General features: G+C 49.0%; 1 protein-coding gene across 41 annotated transcripts in view; it reads right to left on the bottom strand.

The window, feature by feature from the left end:
- The window catches only part of B3GNT2 (UDP-GlcNAc:betaGal beta-1,3-N-acetylglucosaminyltransferase 2), a 398,515-nt gene that overhangs the window by 124,107 nt on the left and 254,430 nt on the right, over nt 1-19,978 (bottom strand). For 29 of the 41 annotated variants that reach the window (XR_004352774.1, XR_004352775.1, XR_004352776.1 and 26 more), the window contains one exon: nt 14,570-19,346. The exons of 2 other annotated variants lie outside the window; for them this stretch is intronic. The gene's annotated coding sequence lies outside the window, so the exon portion shown is untranslated. Of the gene's footprint in view, nt 1-14,566; nt 19,347-19,978 lie in introns of those variants that run through there. 10 more of the 41 variants (XR_004352780.1, XR_004352786.1, XR_004352805.1 and 7 more) reach the window with 5 other exon arrangements.

Raw genomic sequence — 19,978 nt, 5'->3', positions numbered from 1 at the left:
TGCTAAAACTGGAAAAGTCAGTACCCCCCACCCACTAGCTCTGAGGGTGCCATGGACTGTCTTTTACCATGTGGCTTCCTGGGCCCCTGAGCCTCTTGAAGAAAGGAGTGGAGTTATTCATGCCTGTATTTCCCAGTATCTGCCATGCAGTAGGCACTCAGTATCCAGTTCCCAAATTTGCTGCCTCCTGTTTAATTCAACTAAGGTCCCTAATATTTTACGTAGAAATGTTACCATGCTTTCATGGCCTGGAGAGAGACACAGTGTTGTTTGTTCTAGAGAGGGAAGCAGCTTCAGAGTGGGTGGGCAAGCAGGTTGTAGGCTGAGCTTTGGGAGAGCATTTGCAAGCCTGTGGATACAGAACACCATGGCTGCAAGCATCACAGAGGAATGGAGCTATTCTCACCACAGATATAGAGCTCATTTAAATATCCCTGTGCACACAATTCCTATCAAAGGAGCTGGATTGCAAAAAGTAGCTATTTTGGAAGTTTTGTCTCTTATGGAAGGAAAATCAAAATTTTCTCTCTCTCTCTCTGCTTCAGTTTTACATGGAGAGAGTGAATGAGGATTTGTGGAGAGCACTGCAGCTCTCTACTTGGGCTCTTGGAGGACTCTCAAAGCCTGACAGGCAGGCCCTCCCAAAGCTGACAATGAAGGCCTCCCCATCCCCCCACACTGCCCCTCCTATCCTCAGTGTGGCCACCCCAGGTTTCTGCACAGCCCTGGGCACCTGCCAGGATCCTGCCCATCACTTGTCTGGGAGGCTCCTACCCTGCCCCCTTACTTCTACTCCTTCTGCAATGGTCAACTCAAGCCTATGCTCCTCCAGGAAGTCCTACCTGCCTCTCTCTCTTCTGGAAGTTTCCAAGGGAAGCAGAGTCCATATCACACTGCCCAGCATCCCTTTGTAATCCCTCCTGGAAATAACCAGGTAATTCGTTCTGCCAACATTTTCTTTGCTAACATATTCTCTGCCCCGCCTCCACTACTCCCCACCCCCGACCATCAGTCCCGGTATTCCTGGAACTATGTGAAAACCTGGGTGGTAATGGTGTACCAACCTGTTTGCCATGATGTATAATCAGTAAGAAAGAATTTGGGGGTGAGGGCGGGGGAGCATTGTGCTGGCTCTGCTGCTGTGAGGCCCTGGGTGTGAGTTCTCTGTGTTGGGCATCCCCCCAGAATGTCCAGGGCCACAGGCTATCTACCACATCTGCTGCCATCCCACTATGTTCTCAACTCCCAAATCTTGGCCAGATCCTCAGCTCAGCCCCACAGGGAGCAGCAGAGCACATGATCAAGAGCCAGACTCTGGAGTCAGCTACCCACGTTCTGGCCGTGTGGCTAGCTCCTCCCGGTGCCTTAAGTTTCCTCATCTATAAAATAGGGATAATAACAGTACCCACTTCACTGCATTATTGGGAGGATCAAGTGACCTACTTTTGTTAAAGCAGAATGGTGTCTGAGACATAGGAAATGCTGGTTATTATTATTTAACATTCTTTGAATAGAAGGGAGAGAGGCCACCTGATTTGTATGAGTCCTGTTCCCTGAACTTTTCCCATCTCTGGGTTTGGTTCTTCTTTTTTTTTTTTTTTTTTTTTGCGGTATGTGGGCCCAGCTGCTCCGTGGCATGTGGGATCTTCCCGGACCGGGGCACAAACCCGCGTCCCCAGCATCGGCAGGCGGACTCCCAACCACTGTGCCACCAGGGAAGCCCTGGGTTTGGCTCTTATTGTTAGAGGCAGTTCTGACCTCTCTAGGAACTTTTTACCCTAGCCGCTCCTTGGTTTCCTTCTGTATCATACTTTGCCTCCCCAAGAGGCCAGCCAGGGCCAAGTTCTAAAAGGTTGTCTTTAACTGCCACCCTGATATAGTCTATTTGTAATTGCTTTGAATGTGTTAGTCTTGATCTCCTAAACCTCTGTGTGCTTTCTTGAGGGAAGCAATTCCGTCGTGTGCATTTTCTTTATCTCCCAACTATGCCTAACATAGTTCTAGGCACTGGCTGAGGGACACGTTAGCACCTGGGAGAACCCAAAAGCAATCTTCCACCCCGCATTGCCTAACGTCCATAATACCAGAAGTAACACTGGAGGGACCCCCTTGACTTTGGCCATCTGGGTCTGGAACAGGCGGATTGGCAAATACACCTGCCTTGGATTTGGTAAGTTGGGTTTACCAAATAACCCATAGGACATACAGCCCTAGCCTCTGTCCACTTCTTGAGGTTTGGAGTAAGCTCGAATACCTTTATTGGGAGGCAGACAGGGGAGACGCCAGCCAGAGGCAATAAATAGATATCCTCTCTCCCTTGGCTTGATTTCCTCAGCAGTGTAGCGAAATAATGCTGAGCCTAAAGCCTGCAGTAATAAAATAGACACAGGCAATGAAGGAGCTATAATTCCAGGCTATAGGGAAAGTTCCCTGGCTCTGCGGTGGTTCTTCATGGCCACCCTTATTTTACTGGAAAGGGAGCTGTTTGTGGCATCTCTAGGGTCCTTCTGGCATTTTAGAGCCTTTGCTGGAAAATGCTTTTAGATCAGCATTAAGTCTGTGCTGCAAGACTGGCTGAGTAATAAGTGAGCTAACCTATCCTATTTTCCATAAAGAACTCTAAATTCCTCCTACTTCTCTGAACACAATATCTGTATTCCCACCCACACTCTCAGCTACCTGCTGCGGAGGATGAAACCCCACCAAGTTCTATTTTAGCACTGCCGCTCCTGGGGCTGCGGGCCAGTCCTCCCTTCCAGCCAGGGTCCTCCGCTCTGTGTCTGAGTTCTTGCTCTGCTTCAGTAGGGATAAAGGCATGTTAATGGGGCCAAGAGTCCCTCTGCCAGATGGGCTGAAACACCACAGCCTTACTGCACTCAGCAGCCCTTGGAGAAGAGTCCAGACGTGAAATGCTTTGCTGTGCAGAAATTGTCAGCAAACAGCAAGACGGGCCCCCACCTGCCATGCATACCATATTCCTGCCTGGGCAGCTGGGCTCAGACTGTCCCTTGCCTAAAAGGCCCTCTATTCTCCTAGGTACCTGTCAATCCTACTATCTTTCAACACTCAGCCCTAGCTCCTTCCTCTCTTGTATCTATCCTTTCAGAATGCATTTATTGAGAACCTGCTGAACTCCAGGGAGTGGACTAGGGATGAGGATACAAAGATGAAGCTCACAGGCCCTACCTGCAAGGAGCTTCCAATCTAGGAAGTCTTCTCTGACCACTGAAGCCCACTGCCTTTTTTGAACTCCTTTGAACATCACCTGATTGGTCCAGCCTTGGCTTTCGTTAATATTATCCCCAACTTACAGATGAGGTAACTGAGCCCCTGAGAGGTTAAGAGCATTGTCCATGGTCACTCGGTCAGCTGGTAGCTCTTAAGTGCTCAATAAGTTGGTCTTATTTCCCCAACTCAACTCTAAGCTTCCTGGGAGGGGACCAGACACTTCAGCTCCTCTACCCACAGCTTTCCAGCCACTCCTTTGCAGACATTAAGTCCCCAGTAAAGCTGATAACTTGCTGATTGCTCTTGGGCTGGCCCAAGGTCAGGGGGTTGCTCCGCTTGGGACCCCAGGCCATCCCTGCATCTTGAGAGGCTGAGTTTCTTCCCCAGTGCTCTGGTCTCACACTCACCTCGGTGTGGCCTTCTCTTGAGAATCAGCAGCTTTCAGCCTCCAGAAGGAGACATGCTCCTCCCTGTGGCAAATAGACTTTGCTTGCTCCAAAGGCCCTATTCTCAGGACAGGCCCTATTCTCAGGAAAGGCCCTATTCTCAGGACAGGCCCAGGTGAGAAGCCCTTAGGGTGGGAGACCCTTACTTAAATAGGGGTCTTGGTTGCAGTCTTCTTACTCAAAGAAAATCAAGTTACCCTGATTTCTTTTTTTTCCCCATGAACCATTTGTGGGGAACAGGAGATAATAAAGAAAGCCGACTTTTCCTCCAGAGGAAACTTCTCAGGCTGCTTCTTACGAATGACTGTGGTCTTGTCAGGAGGATGCAGTGTGAGGAGGGAGCCGGTAGAACTGTGCTGGGAGCTCAAGCGGACCCAGCCCCCAACAGTGAGCTGGCCACAGGGAAGTCACCAAGGACCCTGGGTGCCTAGGCCTCTGGCCAAGAAGGTTAGGCCTGGTTGTCAGCCAGCCAAAAGCTGCTGTGCCCGTGAAAGAGTTCATCCATAGACACAGCCTCACCTGAAATGCCACAGTCCAAAGTCTACCTGTGGGTGTTTGTTCTGTAAGGACAGATGTACCAGGCAGGGGAATTTAGGAAGCAGGAAGTGAGGACTCTGCATGGGAACGTTTAGATCTCAGGATTCAAGTCAGAACCTTATTGAGGATTTGTTTGCTGTCTCTGCGGCAATTTAAATGTCCATTTAAATCTCTCTCCAAAAAAAAAAAAAAAAAAATCTCTCTCCAGAGCTGGCTGCAGTATCTGGTGAGTTGGGAGAGAAGCCTCAGGGCCTTGGAATTCAATCCTGGGGGTGGAGAAGCAGGGAGGGAAGTGCTCAGAATAGAGAGAGAAAAGGTGCCCCCCAACACACACAGAGACGCACAGACAGGCAGAGGTGGTCAGCGCCCTGGGGGAATCTGACTAATGAGGCCTAATCATGCCAAAGGGAAACAAACCAACTGTCAGGCTATCTTCCCAGAGCTTGAAGACCTGAAGGAAGGAGCAGCTCGCTGGCCTCAGAGGTGACCTTGCTTTCAGAGGCCAGGGAAAGGAGAGGACACCCTCTGGAGGAGTATTCAAGGCCAGGAGGACGTCAGGATACGAAGGTGGAGGTCCTACGACTAGGGTGGGGATGGGCTTCCTCAAGGGCAGGGGAAGGGAGAGAGACAGAACAACTTAAGACAAACTGGCAGCCAGTCCGCAGGACCCAGGCTGGCCAGGCGGTGACGGCCAGGAGACGGCCTGCTTCTGGGGCACCAGACACAGCCTCTTCCCGAACACCACAAAGCTCCAGCCAACAGAAGAGCCACCTGGGCCTCCTTGCACACTTTCCCGCTCAGGAGCCAGGAATGTGCTGCCTCCTTCCCTGACCTCACAGGCTGTACTCGGCAAAACAGCCGGACGTTCTCCAGATGCTATTTGCCTGCCATCACCTGGCAGCAGGCAACAGGCAGAAGGAGTAACTCTCACCCTTATTTTCATTTCTGTTTTCTTGAAATAAAATTCCTTAGAAAGAACTCTGAAAGCGAAGAGAAGAAATCCTAACTTGGTAACACCATTGAATGTTTCCATTTTTCAGAGCAAATCAATGGATTTTTAATTTTAATTTTTTTAATTAAAAAAATAAAACTTTTATTTTTAATTTCTTTATTTTTGGCCGCGTGGCATGCAAGATCTTAGTTCCCTGACCAGGGATTGAACCCGCACCCCCTGCAGTCAAAGCAGGGAGTCTTAGCCACTGGACGGCCAGGGAAGTCCCCCTCTGGATTTTTAATTTAAAAAACAAAAAAAGGTGGGGGGGGGCGGATAAAAAGAATTAACTAAGGAAACTATAAACAAAATGAAAAGATAACCTACAGAATGGGAGAAAATATTTGCAAACGATGTGATCAACAAGGGCTTAATTTCCAAAAAGCTCATACAATTCAACAACAAAAAAAACAAACAACTCAATCGAAAAATGGGCAGAACAGACATTTCTCCAGATAAGAAATACAAATGGCCAAAAGGCACACAAAAAGATGCTCAGTATTGTTAATTATTAGAGAAATGCAAATCAAAACTACAATGAGGTACCACCTCACACCAGTCAGAATGGCCATCATTAAAAAGTCTACAAATAACAAATGCTGGAGAGGGTGTGGAGAAAAGGGAACCCTCCTACACTGTTGGTGGGAATATAAGTTGGTACAGCCACTGTGGAAAACAGTATGGAGGTTTCTCAGAAAACTAAAAATAGAATTACCACAGCCTGGAGGGGTGGGATAGGGAGAGTGAGAGGGAGGGAGACGCAAGAGGGAAGACATATGGGAACATATGTATATGTATAACTGATTCACTTTGTTATAAAGCAGAAACTAACACACCATTGTAAAGCAATTATACCCCAATAAAGATGTTAAAAAAAAAAAAAAAAAGAATTACCATATGATCCAGCAATGCCACTCCTGGGCATATATCCAGAAAAAATTCGAATTCAAAACGATACATACACCCCTATGTTCATAGCAGCACTATTCACAATAGCCAAGCCATGGAAACAACCTAAGTGTCCATTGACAGATGAATGGACAAATAAGATGTGATACATATATACAATGGAATACTACTCAGCCACAAAAAAGAATGAAATAATGCCATTTGCAGCAACATGGATGCAACTAGAGATTATCATACTAAGTGAAGTAAGCCAGAAAGATGTACCATATGATATCACTTATACGTGGAATCTAAAATATGACCCAAATGAACTTATCTATGAAACAAAAACAAACTCACAGACATAAAGAACAGACTTGTGGTTGCCAAGGGGGAGGGGGTTGGGGGAGGGATGGAGTGGGAGGTTGGGGTTAGCAGATGTAAGCTATTGTATATAGAATGGACAAACAACAAGGTCCTACCATACAGCACAAAGAACTATATTCAATGTCCAATGATAAGCCATAATGGAAAAGAATATTTTAAAAAAAGAATGTATATACGTGTACAACTGAATCACTTTGCTATACAGCAGAAATTAACATAACATTGTAAATCAACTGTACTTCAATTAAAAAAAAAAAAGAATTAACTGAAAATGACAGTGGCAAGAAGCTAAATTAGCCCATACAGTTTGAAAATGAAGATAAAGGTCTTAGTGAAGTTCATACTTCCCCCAGACGACACATGGGACAGGGCCAGGTGACCTCCCAGCCATGCTCACCACATCACACCACCCTGGGCCCGTTTTGAGGGAAGAGCTTAGCCCAACCACTTTTACCAGGTCTAACCTGAGGCTGGAATATGCCACTAGCCATTTTAGGGAAGTACATTCATGTATACTAAGAGTTGCATAGATAACATATAACTTTATACAAAATAAAAATTACATGTGTGCCTGAAATAACATAAAGTGCATTTGCACATTTTCTGGAAAAATAAAGGTGGTGTTCAGCTTGGCCCTCTGGGGACGCCCTGACAGAAGGTAAAAGAGGTGGCTGCCTGCCATGGCTGGGCCTGACGTGACATAGAACTGAGCTGACCCCATCGTGCTCATTCGGTGATGGGGTGTGGGGCTCATAGGTTACCCTCCCCGTTCCAAAGGCAACACTCAGCTCTGTCAAGCTCTCCTCACCACCTCTAGCGAGTCTCCCCACAACCCCTGAAGGCTCCTTTACTCACTTCTGCAGCAGAGATACTCCGTGAACACCCGTCTTTGAGGTCAGACCTGCTGCCACACAGAATCCAAGCATCTTTGGGGTTCTCCCATGTGCCTGCTCTGCTCTATTAGCTGGACCATATGGTTCTGGCAGTGAGGGGTCTTACTCTCCCTCTTGCCCATGTTTCAGAGGTGTGTCTGTGATGAAGACCCAGTTTCCACTCTGACAGCCCCACTCCCCCCCAACACCCACATACACACTAGTTCTCTCCAGCGGTCTGGAGATTCTAGGCACAGGTGACGAATCCAGCAACAGCTCGAGTCAGGGCCCCAGTTGTAACTCTCCTGGCAGCTACTGCTTTTTTAAGGTGAGGAATATGACTGTCCCTAGGACTTCAGGCTAAAGGTCAGATGAAGATGTGGAGTCCCTGATCCTTTCATTCTGGGGTGTGGGCCAGTGAAGCAGTGTGCTGACTATACCCCTCACCTCCTCACCCCACGCACAGCCCTGGTCCCACAATAGACTCTTTGGTAGAGCAGGAAGGAGGTAGTGCTGGCTGCTTCCACAGAGCGGTGTGGAAGACCGCCAGGATTAGGGCCCACCCCAGCCAGGGATGAAACGGAAGGGAACTGTAAAAGCAGGAGAGGAAACAACTCCAGCCTCTGCACATTGACCACAGCCGCTCCAAGCCCGGGCTCCCCGCAGCTCCGGGGCTGCCATGCCACTGGGGACCCCCAGCCTTAGGATCCAGACCCACGCGACCATCACACTGAGGGTGCCGAGGATTCAACAGCACCTGTTGCATGGTGAGGACCTGCACTCTGACTAGAAAAGAAAGCAGACAGACATGGTGTGTGAGAGGCCAGCAGGCAAGCCCCTGGGGAAGCTCACCCACCGATGGGACCTGCTACCTGGCCCTCAGAGAGTGGGAACCTCTGTGAACATTTGCCTCCATGCCTCTGGAGCTTAGAGGAGCTCTGCAGACCACAGACTCCTGGCTGTCCCAGCCCTGAGTCATCACAGCCCCAGCTGGTCCTGCAGCCAGAAAAACAAACCACTGAATTTCAACCAAAGGGCCTGAGAGCTTGAGAGGATTCAAACAGGGCCACTAGTGGGCGGTCCTACAACGAGCCTAAGCAGAACAAAGCAGGATAGAGCTCTGCCAGGAACCAGAAGAAAAGAAACCCTCCACTGGCACCTGGGCTGAGGCCCACTCTGCCTCCGGAGACCTTGGCTTGGCACCAGGGTGAGGCTTCCCAGAAGTGCTTGACAAAGATACTCTGGAAGTCTCTATGGTGCTTCCAAGTTCATAGAATGTTAAAGTAGGAAGGGACATTTTGTGGGATTTTCACAACTCCTTTCTCTTCTCTGGGCCACAGCTTGCATATCTGTGTGAAGAAGAGATTGCACCAGATCTGCAGACCTCAACCGTGTCTGCACATGGGAACCGCCTGTGGATGCCCCAGTCCACAGGTGAGCATCACGAGCTCCTGATCTTCAAAGTAATCCAGGGGGCAGGTGTGGGGAGCTGTGGAGGAAGTGCTGCCACCAGACTGGCCAAGAGCTGAAAATTGTTTAAGTGGGATGATGGGCAAATGGACCGGGGGAGGAAGTATTTTTCTGTTCACTCTTGTTTTTAGAATAAAAAGTTAAGAAACCAAAACTACTGATACTCTAAAACTAGCTGTGCCTGGGTGTCACCTGGAACCTATTAAACTGGAACGTCTAGGGACAGGGGCCCTGGCACTGAGGTTTTCACAAAGGAGTCCCCAGGTGATCCTGCTGTGCAGCCAGGATTGAGAACCCTGGGCTAGACACTCTCCCTGGTCCCCACACACACCTGAGCGGCTGGGCCGCCTGCACCTTCCACCAGACACAGCAAGTCACACTCTGGTCCCATTTGCTCTAACTTCCTGCTGCAGGAGCCCTTCCTCTCAGAGGGGAATGATGGGAGCTGCACTTGGAGTAGGGGGTCCCTGCCAGGCCTTCACCCGGGTCCTCTAGTCAGTCCAGTCTGCCCCACTCCCTGGTTATGGTGGCCCCTCAGATTGGCTGCTCCCCAAGGCCTCCAGGGGAGGGAGCTCAGCACAAGCTCAGGGAGGGTGCAGGCTGCTCCTCCAGGTGCATCAGGAAGCTCAGGGCAGGACCATTCCCTCTCACCCACACAGTGAACCTGAACTTGAGCCTCAATTTCAGTCTCCTCACGTGGCCAGGTGCTGTCAGGCCTCCCACCTCTCAGAACACAGTGAGTCACATTCCTATTGCATTTGGGTTGACCTCCCAGCAGACACTGAACGTTCCTGGACTGCTTCCCAGCATCCTTTTCCCAGTTGCATTTCAGCGTCTGGGACCAGGAAGGAGCAAACAGGCTCAGTTTGGATTTCCACACAGGATGCTCAGCTTGCTGGGGCCCCTGAGAGTTTCCACCTGCTTTCCCTGCCCCCTCAGCCCAGAACACCAACTGCTGCAGCACGTCCCCAACTGCAACATCACCCTCCGCGATCCTCGATATTGATACATGCCGGATTTCCCTGCTGTCTCCCCGACACTGGTGCAGCCGTTTGCATTCCACACTCCTGGCAAACTTCTCACAACGTTCCCTCCCCATCCAACCCTTTGTCCTTTGTCAGTATCTAACCAGCTCTGCCAGGCAGTGTGGACCTTTCGGAAATTAAGGAACTACTTAGGTGATGTTGCCACTTTCTCACATAGGTACTTCCTACTGCCTTTCTGGAGCTGAAGTTGGTTCTCCAGTTTGGCATTGGAGGCCTTTCCTGTCTCATTTCCCATTACTTCCCTATTAAAAACAAAAACAGGGACTTCCCTGGTGGCGCAGTGGTTAAAAATCCACCTGCCAATGCAGGGGACACGGGTTCGTGCCCCGGTCCAGGAGGATCCCACATGCCGCGGAGCAGTTGGGCCCGTGGGCCATGGCCGCTGGGCCTGCGTGTCCGGAGCCTGTGCTCCGCAATGGGAGAGGCCACAACAGTGAGAGGCCCTCATACCGCAAAAGACAAAAACAAAAACAAGCCTTCTGCTTTAGTCAGTCTGGTCTGCTTATATCCCCACAATGTACCTTGAGGTCTCTGCTCAGGCTAATTCTCCTGCTTTGAAGAATGGATTGCCCTTCTCTCTACCTGCCATCCTCAGGATCTGTCAGACCCCTTTAACAACACTAGTAGAGGGTAAACCTTCTTGAGCACTTACTGTGCCAGCAGTGCTAAGCACCTCATATGCATCATCTCATTTACTCCCCACAAAACCCTAAGTCACTTAAAAAAAAAAAAAGGGGGAGGACAACACTTTAGGTTTAGGTTACAGAGAAGTTGCCAAAACAGTACAGAGAGCTCTGTGTACCTCTCACCCTGCTTCCCCTAATGTTAACATCTTATACAAGCACAGTACAATTATCTTTTTCTCTCAAATGTCCTTTTTCTGGTCAAGGATCCCACATTTGAGTTGTTGTGTCTCCTTATTCTCCTCCAGTCTGTGAACAGTTCTTTTGTCTTTCATGATTTTGACTCTTTTGATGAGTGCTGACGAGTTGCTTTGTAGAAAGTCTCTCAATCTGCGTTTGTCTGATGTTTTTCTCATGATTAGATTGAGATTATGTACTTTTGGCGAGAAGACCACCGAAGAGATGTGATGCCCTTCTCAGTGCATCGTACCAGGAGCACATGATGTTAATTTGTCCTATTTTTGTAAATTTGTCATGTTAACCTTGATCACTTAAGATAGAGTCTGCCAGGTTTCCCCACAGTAAAGTTACTTTTTCTCTTCATAATTTGTAAGTACTTTGGGGGAGACACTTTGAGATTCTACAATATCCTGTTTCCCTTCCAACTTCGGCCCACTGAGTTTGGAACCATCCGTGGATCTTGCCTGCAGTAGTTATTACTGTGATACAGGCCTAAAGGTGATTTTGTATTTCACGAGGGTCCCTGTTTTCCCCACTTTATAGACGAGGACACTGTGTCTCAGATCTGTGATGCAGCCCAAGGTCCTAATGCTAGTAAGTTAGAACTCGGGCACCAAAGCACTGCCTCTGATGCTAAGCTCTTTATTCTCCTCCTCAGGGAGTGCTGGTGGGTGGCACCTCTTGTAGTCACCTGATCTTCCACATGGTCTCCTCCCCCAGACACACAGTTGGTTTCTGGAGGGCAGGAACTGGATCTCCTATCTAATTGCCCCAGATGCTCAGGGCAGGGCCTGGTGTCCAGCATTTGTGGACTGAGTGGTCCTGGAGGATTGAAGAGGTCACGCATGACAAGGCGAGAGGGTGGAACCAAAAGAAAGTCCAGCTTCTTTCCTTTCCGCCAGCCCACAGGTATTACGGCCACAGATACACCCAAGTCTGTGAACCAGGGGAGAATGGTGGGCAGGGGACTCAGAAGAGCAGACACCAGCAGGGGTGTGTGAGCCAGAGGCTGACCAGTGGGTGGAGGTGGGAGAAAGTTCGAAAGAAAAGGCAGAGGGAGGAAGAGGGACCATCTTACCCAGCCCATCATTTTGCAGATGAGATGGCCAAAGCCATTGTTTCAGGGCATTATTGATTATAATCAGATCCTCAAGAGCAAAGTGGGACTTACTGAAAGGATTCAGAGGAGGAGTTTACTGAACTCATTGGCAGGAAGTACAGCCTGGAGGAGGCTTTTCTACTGAAGTTCTCCCACTGATTACTAGCATCTCTGCGCCTCTACATTCACATGTACCTGTAGTTCCACAAATACTTACTGAGCACCTTTATGTGGCAGCAGCGTGCTGACTATGGGGAAGAAAACTGTGAGCAAAACCAGGGGTCCCCTTGGCACATTGGAGAGGGGTTGGTTTTGTCTGACTTGTCTTCTCAGGTCGTGGGTGGGGTGATCTAAGCCAGAAGGAAAAGCCAAAGTGACAAACAAACTGAGTGACATCCTGCATGGGCCAGCGAGGGCTGGTGACGTGCTCAAGGTGGCATGGGGCTGCAACTTGGGTCCTTCAATGCTGATTTCAGGGCACATTCATATTTGCATCACTTTCTGATGCAGGGGGCACACAGTGGAGGGGCTTGAGTGTGATGCGGGGGTTTATGAAGATGTGCATGCAGGTAGGACCAGGGCTGAGGGCAGGTAGCTGGGCGTGTGGGAGGACTGGGGGCTGGATAGAGGAGGAGACTGTTCATAAGGAAACCACGGCTGAAAACACTGAGAATCAGACTTCGGGGGCCAGTTTCAGGCTTCAGTTTCCAGCTCCTGGCTTCTCTGCTCCTACGGCAACCGTCAGCCCTCTGATCTGGCAGCCAAGGCTGAACGCTCAGGACCTGAACTCCAGGTTTGCCCAGTGAGAGGAAGGTGGAAGTGAAGAACAGTTGTGCTGAGTGCGGTGACCAGCACTGGACTAGACGCGGCCTTGGGCTCTCGTCCTAGTACTCAGGACAAATCCCTTCGCCCATCAGACCCCAGTCCACTCACTGGATGCAAAATGAGGGCTGGCTCAGAGGTTTACGGTCTGAATCACCCGGAGACCTTGTGACCTGGTAGATCCCAGACCCACCCCAGAGATGGGGTGCCGGGGGCCTGGAAGGAGATTCAGGGACATGCCTGGCTAACCGGTGCTCTCAGGTGGCCCCGGGCCATCCTCAATCCTGGACCACACTTTGACCAACAGTGGACTTGGTCATCTCTGGGGTCCTTCACAGCATTTCCCTGAAAAAGCCAAGTTTCTTTGGGCCACATAGAGGGAAGGCCACTATCTTCCAGATGCCCCTGCCTATTGGTGTGGGGTGGCCCAGCAGAAGTGGCCAAGCAAGATGCCTGCCTACAGGGAGCCAGCAGTCACGCTTGGGGGAGCTGAAGTGGAGCCACGGAACCTCCATGCTGTCTGCTCAGGACCCTGAGGTCACGCTGACCTCCATCCCCCATTCCCCGGCCTGGCCTAGCCACTTCAGATCCTTATCAGGCCAAAGCTCATTTGAACATATTTGTATGCCAGAGAACAGAGTTCAGGGCCCAGTCCTGGAAGCACTTTGTGTTTTCCCAAATTCCGGGAGATCAACATGTTGATGAGACCTAACAGGAGCCCAAGGGGCTGGCCGGAGACCCCAGGACCCAGTTCCTCAGTGGAAAATCCACACTCACCAGTTTATACCTTTGAATCTCAATTTGCCCACTCTGTATGCATCGTCAAAAGCTCCATCTTCAAAGCTTCCTTATGCCATAAAGCTGTCCCCAGCCCTCCAGCCAAAATTACCTGCTTTTTCTTCTACAACTTTGTTAACCATTTTAATGCTCATCTCCTACCCCAGCTGAAAGTAGGCATTGTCCCATTTTTGTTTTCCTGGGAGTCTGGCACATAGCAGGTGTTCATCAAATTGAAAATAGAATTGAATGAGACAAGGGGGTTATTCTTCCAGTTCAAAAAATGAAGAAATTACTGTGGTTTGTTATTATATTAGATCAATCATTGATCTAACATTATAGGTGACAGTTTATTAAAATAACCATTTTGCAAAGAATATGCTACATTTCCTGGCAATAATAACTATTCATAATTTATATTAGGGGTATCTACAGGAGCCCCAAAGATGAACTGCACAAAGTAGGAATGGCAAGTGACGGTCCTTAGCATCTATTTTTTTTTCTGAGCTTCAAATTGAGTGAATGGTATTCTACCTTATAAAACCAAAAAGGACGATAAACGGGGAAGGAATTTTTCCCAGGAAGACACACAAGCCCACAAGAACTGCACGCACAGCTAGCAATTATGTTGGAAGCATGGCCTAAGAATGAGAGAGTTCCTCTTGACTCTATGGACTCATATTTACCCCACAAAAGACACGGAGACAGTTAGGATCCTTGGTGCAGGAATACTGGTGGAAGGGCAAAACCTATTTCACATCTGGGTCTGAGGTGGCCCCGGTAAGGGAGGTTTGGGACACTAAGTTCTCCAGGTTAATGGTAGTGCCTGGAGTCGACAGGGCTGTGGAGGAGGCATCTGCAGCCCATACTGAAAGAACTATTTCTCCTCAGAGAAAGCACTATTCACGGAAATAACTGAAAAAAAAAATGCAACCTTTGAGGGCTTCCCTGGTGGCGCAGTGGTTGAGAGTCCGCCTGCCGATGCAGGGGGCACGGGTTCATGCCCTGTTCTGGGAAGATCCCACGTGCCGCGGAGCGGCTGGGCCCGTGAGCCATGGCCGCTGAGCCTGCACATCCGGAGCCTGTGCTCCGCAACGGGAGAGGCCACAACAGTGAGAGGCCCGCGTACCGCAAACAAACAAAAAAAAAGCAACCTTTGGGACAATAGTTGCTTTGGGGTCTGTCTGATAGGCTCTGAGCAACTACTTCTGTGGAAAGTGGATGAAAATGAAAGAAGATGCTGATGTGGTCTAGGACTCAGGTGGGATACCCAGGCCTGATAACCAACTTCCAGAAGAGGGGATGTGAAGGTGAAATCTCTTATTTTTTTAAAAAAAAAGTGGGGTAAGCAGTTTGTAAGAGTAACCAATGGCCCAGAGACATTTATGACAAAAATGTGGGAACAGCGTGGCAGAAAGAAACCCTGAAGCTCAATGACTGAGTCACACTCCGGGGGCATCCTGCCCGATGGTTCCCCATGATCAGCTCAACCACTAAATTGCAGCAAAGGGAGGAAGGACAGCTAGTCTACTTCATGGAGCCTCAATTTTGTCACATGTGTACAACAATCACTTCTACACACCGGTTTGTTTACAAGGATTAAATAAGATCACAGCAGGACTAGTAGATGCTTTTCCTGAGACCAGAGCCAATAGTACCTTGGCCTGACTAAATAACATGTAATGGTCTGCATTCTAGTATAGAAAACACATGTGCTCTGCAGCTATTCCTGTAACTGAATGGGACGTGAGTTCCATGCCCCCGCCTATTTTTAGCATTTTTTTGGTTTTATGATTTGTCCTCATTGCTTGCTTACTTAAGGAAACCCATTTCATCACGGCCTGAGAAAAATGTAGTACTCAAAAATGTTTATAGCAATACAATACTTTTTATAATGCTACAATGACATTTGGGCTGACTGTGAATGTCCTCTTTTCCCCTCTGGTTAGGAACACATGAAAAGTCAATTAAGCAGCACAGTTTGTTCTGTAAGTTAAGTTAGTGTGTAAGGCAGTTTGGGCACTGTTCATGGAAATGAAAAGTCTTTGCCCGGTTTTGACTCCTTTACAGAAGTCTCTTGCTGTGACAGGCTGGAAACTGAACTAGAGGAGAATGTGGGTGCTCCACGTAGGGACTTGGTCAAAAAACTTGGCCAGGAAGCAGAAGCATGGTGCTGCATAAGCGCCACGTGCCTGGGGCCGAGGGCCAGCCTTCAGTAGAAAGTCTCTTAATTCTGAGTGACTTTGCCTTGAACCAAGCTGACAATAAAGAAATTCCAAAGAAACAGCCCCTTAAGCCCAAATGAAGGCAGATTTCAGTGACATACAAGAATGGACCACTGAGGGACCAGGCCAAGGCCCTTCCTCTCTGCAGCTTCAGTAGAAGCCCTAAAAGCAGGTATGCCCTGGCTTCCCCTAGACAGCGTAGAAGGCAACATCCCGGCTGCCCCTGGCAAGCGCATGCGCACACACACGTGCACGCACACACACGCGTGCGCACGCACATGCTGCTTGTTATTCACAAAAACAACCCACTGACTCCCGATAATATCTGTGGTATTCTCCCTACTGTCACATCTGATTGAAATCTCTCCCATGAGGGCAGCAATTCTCCAACTATCTCACAATTTTCAATCAGAAGTTCTACAAGCATAGAAACCACATGACCCCCAAATCGTACTTCTAAATATTCGCCCAAGAGAAGTGAAGTTGTACATGAACGTTCATACCAGCTTTATTCATAACAGATTGTAAATCCTCTTTAAAAACTGAAGCTAATTTACTTCAAAACCAGAATTAAGTTTTTCTTCGAACTGTCTATGGGAATACATATTGGCAGAGTGTCTGAAGGTGCTTCTGGGGTCAGCTGTCATGCTCACAAATGTCCAGGAACCCTAAAGCACTGCCCTGGCCTGGGTTTGCTGTAGAAACAAGCAAGTGGACGAGCAGTTGCAAGAGCCTCTCCAGAAGGCCCAACTTCTCTTTGGTTTTCTACTCAAAATATTCTTGTCTTTAGTATCAAAATCCATGTGTTCACCATCTGGGTCCTCAGTGCCAGGCTGCTGAGGGGCAGGTGCCCAGCTCAGCAGCATCACGTGCATTACCTCTTGATCTTTGTGATGTAAGGAGACAGTGGGTTATGTCATACGGATTTTGCGGATCAGAAAACCAATCCCCACAAAGGAGAAGTAACTAGCTCAAGGCCACACAGCTGGTGAGTCTTGGGCTGGGATTGAACCCACGTGGTCCAATTCCCGTAGTGGCTACAGTTGCCGCCTCATAGGCAGAATGAACCACTGAGGATGATCTCCGAGCTGCACCGAAGGGGAGCATGAAGGCCTCCTCCCAAGAGGGTATTCACTGCAGAGTACTGCTCTGCCAGCTTGGCCAGGCTGTATTTCCTGCCCTGCAGTGTGTGTGTCACCTGGCCTCCACACACAGGAATGGCCTCACCCATCAGCTGGCCTTAGTGCCCTCCTGGGATGCCCACACCAAGAGACAGGGTTTTAAAAGCCTGGAGCTCTAACCTTTACAAGTACTGGGTAATTCCTCGTAATAGCCCTACGTAGTAGGTTCTGTTAGCAGCCCTCACGTAACAGGCCAGAAGATGGAGACATAAAGCGGTAAAGAAACTTCCCCATCATCTCCAGCTAGTAAGGGGCAAAATCAGATCTAACATCCAGACCTTTTTCTGACACCAGAGCTAAGCTCTAATCTCTGTCTTCTCAGAAGTTAGAGAAATAAGCCATGGGGGAAATGCTGGTGCAAGAAAATAAGGTCTTAGCTCCTTTGCAGTAGAATAGCCACTTCCGGGTTCAGTGGCAAAGCAGCGGTGGGACCAGAGGCTGCTGGCAGCAACCCCTCAGGTCAGGCCACAAACAAGAGGGGGAGCAGCCAATTGGAGGAAGGCTTTAATCACAGTCCTGGCTCCGAGCCTATAGCAAAGCCAGCAGCAGGTCCCTACTCTGCCCCAGGCCTAAGAAATTCCCACTGGGCTAGCCCAGCCCTCTGCATCCCGGCAGCACATCTCCACCCCCATCTTCTGGAGATAGGCACTCTCCCACTGGGAACCATGGGGACTTCCTAATCAGATTAATTTTGGTCAATAATCTGGTTGGGAAGCTCTGATGAGCTTAGTGAGAAACTCATTCCAAATCTAATACAGATCTTTCTCCACTTACGATGGGGTTAGGTCCTGATAAACCCGTCCTAAGTTGAAAATATCTTAAGTGGAAAATGCATTTAATACACCTAACCTACCCAACATCACAGCTTAGCCTAGACTACCTTGCCTTACACTTACATTAGCCTGCAGTTGGCCAAAATCATCTACTATGAGGCCTATTTTATAACAAAATGTTAATTATCTCATGTAATTTATTGAATGTTGTATTAAAGGTGAAAAGCAAATGGTTATCCGGGTCCAGAATGATTTGTAAAACTGATGGGTTGTTCACCCTCCATGATGGGTCAGCTGACAGCGAGCTGGGGCTGCACTGCCCGTGCCCAGCATCACAAAGGAATACCGGCACATCCCTAGTCCGGGGAAAAGGCCCAAAGTCAAAATGCAAGGTCCAGTTTCTACTGAATGAATATCACTTCCGCACCATCATAAGGTCAAAACATCTTAAGTTGCACCATCCTACATCAGTTAGAACCATCTGCGGTTCGTTGCTAACAAGAAGTCCTCCCCTGCGCTTTCAGCGCACGGAGAAACTGCTGCCTCCCATCCTTGCGCGCATTATTCCTCACAGCACGACCACACCCAGCACACACTCCTTCCTCTTGCCTTTGGAGACAAGGCCGCTTTTCCTCCAGGCCCAGGGGAGGAGGAAGCCCCCTCCCCCAGCCCTCCACCAGCCCACTCACTGGCTGCTGTCTGATGAGACAACCAGGCGGTTGTCTGCCTGGTCTAGCGTGAGACGCCGAGCGGGCCGGGAGAGGCCCGTTAGGGTAATAAATTAAAAAGACGCAAAAAGCCTTCTGGCTAAGACGGTGACGCAGCAACAGAAACAAAACTGACGGCGGCTAGAAGAAAGGCGGCGAAGAGTCCCACCCCTCGGAGGCAGCCTTTTGCGCGGAGGATGCTGACCCCTGCTGGCCGCGCGCGGGGACGCAGCGTGGCTGCCGCCGAGACTGTGACAGTGAGTCACCTCGGGAGGTGCTGAGCGGGGGAGGACCCTGCCTGGGGGCAGGGGGCTGGGAGGGGAGGGGAGGGAAAGGCAGGGACGCGGGCAGAGGCCCTGAGTTCTAGTCCTGCCCCCCACACCATCATCCAGTAACAGTGCTGGCAGCCCCTCCCAGCTCTCAGATGCCATCAACTCCTCGTGTTTTAGGATATAAGCAAGGAGGAAAAGGTAAGAGATATGCAGTATAAATGGCGCTAGTGTCCCTCCAGGGCCTACCTGTGCCTCCAAAAGGCTTCCCGCGTTAGGGTCTTCCCCGGACCAGCCAATTCCAAGTCCAGAGCTAGTGAAGCCGCGTTGGCTTAACAGATGGTTACTGACTGGTGGGCTGCAAAATGGCGGCCAAAGATAATCAGGTCCTAATCCCTGGAACCTGTGAATGTTACCTTATAAAGCAAAAGGGACTTGACAGGTGTGATTAAGTTAAGGTTGTTGAGATGGGGAGAGTACCCTGGATTCCTCAGGTGGGTCTTAAATGTTATCACAAGCATCCTTTAAGGAGGGAGAAGGAGATTTTACTACAGCAGAGAAAGAAAACCATATTGCAAAGGAAGCAGAGAGAGAGATTTAAGATGGTACTCAGCTCATTTTGAAGATGGAGTCATGGACCACAGAATGCAAAAAAGGCAGCTCTAAAAACTGGAAAAGACAAGGAAATGGATTCTCCCCCAGAGGCTCTGCTGACACTTCGATTTTGGCTCCATGAAACTGATGGCAGATTTCTCGTCTCTAGAACTGTAAGAGAATAAATGTGTGTTGTTTTTAAGCCACCACGTTTGTGGTAATTGGTTACAGCAGCCATCAGAAACGAATACATGACCTTCTCCTCTCAAACTCTTGTGCTGGGTGCTTGGGATAAAGCAGTTAATGAGCAGGACAGAAAATCCACTTCCACCCCTACAAATGTTTATATCTCCCTCTCTTGGGATTTGAAAAAGCAACAGTCAAAAAGTCATTAATCTTCTGTGGTACAATATATAACCAATAAGCACATGGGAGATGCTCAAGATCATTAGCATTAGGGAGGGCAGGGATCATTAAAACCATGGTGAGATACCACTGCTATGATGGTAGGAGAGCTATGATGGGAGAGACAGATAATAATAAGCTTTGGCAAGGATGTGGAAAAACTGGAATCCTCATGTGTTACTGATGGGATTGTAAAATGGTGTAACCACTTTGGAAAATAGCTTGCCAGTTTCTTAAAAAGTTAGACATAAATTACCAGTTGACCCAGCAATTCCACTCCCAGAAATCAAATTACCAGTTGACCCAGCAATTCCACTCCCAGAAATCTGCCCAGGAAAAATGAACATTCATATCCAAAGACATGGACATGAATGTTCACAGCTGCATTACTGATAATA

This window comes from Phocoena sinus, chromosome 13 (genome assembly GCF_008692025.1).
Source record: "Phocoena sinus isolate mPhoSin1 chromosome 13, mPhoSin1.pri, whole genome shotgun sequence".
NCBI classification, from domain to species: domain Eukaryota; kingdom Metazoa; phylum Chordata; class Mammalia; order Artiodactyla; family Phocoenidae; genus Phocoena; species Phocoena sinus.
The sequence above is the reverse complement of the archived record's forward strand: the minus strand, read 5'-3'. Positions and strand labels throughout refer to the sequence as shown.